Below are 1667 nucleotides of genomic sequence, written 5' to 3'. Positions count from 1 at the left end.
TCTTCTGGGGCCACTGTGCTGGTGGGGGGAGGGGTGTGTCAGTGTTCCTCAGGGTGTCGTTGATGCTGGCACCCCCTCTTATTGCCTGTGCGTAGGTACAGGCCCGTTTTGGGCAGGCCTTGTAGAGGTGGCCTGCTTCCCCGCACAGGTTGCGATGTTTGCTCTCCTGACAGTCCTTTGTCTGGTGACCTTCCTGCTTGCAGTTCTTGCAGATGACTGCGCTGCACTGGGCCGCCACGTGTCCAGGTTTGTTGCAGTTGCGACACACCCTGGGTTGTCCCGTGTACACCATGTATCCACGGTTCCCTCCGATGGCAAACACTGAGGGGAGGTGGATGATGGATCCATTTGTGTCGACTCTCAATTTAACCTTCACCTGGCGCTTGCTGGTCCAGATCCCAAAGGTCCTTGATGTCGACGCAACTTCCCACTCCGTCAACGTACCGAGCCAGGAAGGTGAGGACATCCACCACAGGTACATGTGGGTTAAACATGTGCACCATTACCACACGTTCCTTCTGGGTGGGAAGGGTGAAGAGAGGCTGCACCTTCAGCAGTGACAGCGGAGCTTCATTCCCCTTCTCCCGAAAGTCCTCCAGCAGCTTCTGCCATCCCACCGGGTACTTGAAGGTAACGTCGAAGTACCCGTTACCCGTGAAGTCCTGGAGGCAGTAGATGTCCTTCGCCTCAAACTTGCACGTGTCCAGCAGGACCTTCCTGATGAAGAGGTCCCTTGTGAAAGGGTTCCCATCGCTGAGGTCCTTCACCGTCACCCTGACAGTATTGCGGACCCCTCCTCCCGAGGTGCTCGTCGCTGCTGCCGTCCTGATGTGGTTGCTGAACAGAGGAGTTAGACTGGTTTCCTAGTCAGCATTAGGATCCTCCTCTGTGTCAGCAGGTTAAGCTTTCATCAGGCGGCTGCTTGATCGCGAAGAGTCCTCGATATCTTTCCTTCAATGTTGGTGTCAGTCGAGATCCACCACGAATCGATACTACACTTGATCTTAGCCAAAAGGCCGAGAAGCGATCAAGAACACAAATAGAATAAAGAGTCCATTTTAGTGCAAAGTGATTAAAGTGATCATAGTGTTGCTAAACTGTAGTGATTAAGGTTGTGTCGGTTGGTTCAAGAATCGAATGGTTGAAGGGAAGTAGCTGTTTTTTGAACCTGGTGATATGGGACTTTCTTTGTAAAGTCAAGAAACAGATACATAAAATGTAGCCTCAAGAAACAGATCAATTGAATATCATACACTAAAACTGACACAACACATATTTACGCCAAGGAGACCCAATAATGCTGCTCTGGAAACTTCCATTAGAAGATAGTGATTTTAATGGGACTAAACTTGATAAACATGATGAATGGTTGCATCGTGGTCCAGTATGGCAATCTGAATGCACAGGAATGCAAGAAGCTGCAGACAGTAATGGACTCAGCCAAATACATCATGGGCACATCCCTACCCACCATCAGTAGTATCTACAAGAGGCACTGCCTCGAGAAGGCAACATCCATCAAGGATCCCCACCATCTGGGCCATGCCATCTTCTCGCTACTACCATTGGTCAGGAGGTACAGAAGCCTGAAGTCCCATATCACCAGGTTCAAAAAACAGCTACTTCCCTTCAACCGTTCGATTCTTGAACCAACCGACACAACCTTA

At 50.1% G+C, this 1667-nt stretch overlaps 1 pseudogene; it reads right to left on the bottom strand.

Moving 5' to 3' along the window:
• Positions 1-930: 930 nt before the first annotated feature.
• On the bottom strand, positions 931-1028 carry LOC127579667 (uncharacterized; annotated as a pseudogene).
• Between the last annotated feature and the right edge of the window lie 639 nt (positions 1029-1667).

This window comes from Pristis pectinata, chromosome 17 (genome assembly GCF_009764475.1).
Source record: "Pristis pectinata isolate sPriPec2 chromosome 17, sPriPec2.1.pri, whole genome shotgun sequence".
Classification (NCBI taxonomy): Eukaryota; Metazoa; Chordata; class Chondrichthyes; order Rhinopristiformes; family Pristidae; genus Pristis; species Pristis pectinata.
This window is presented reverse-complemented; position numbering and strand designations above follow the sequence as displayed.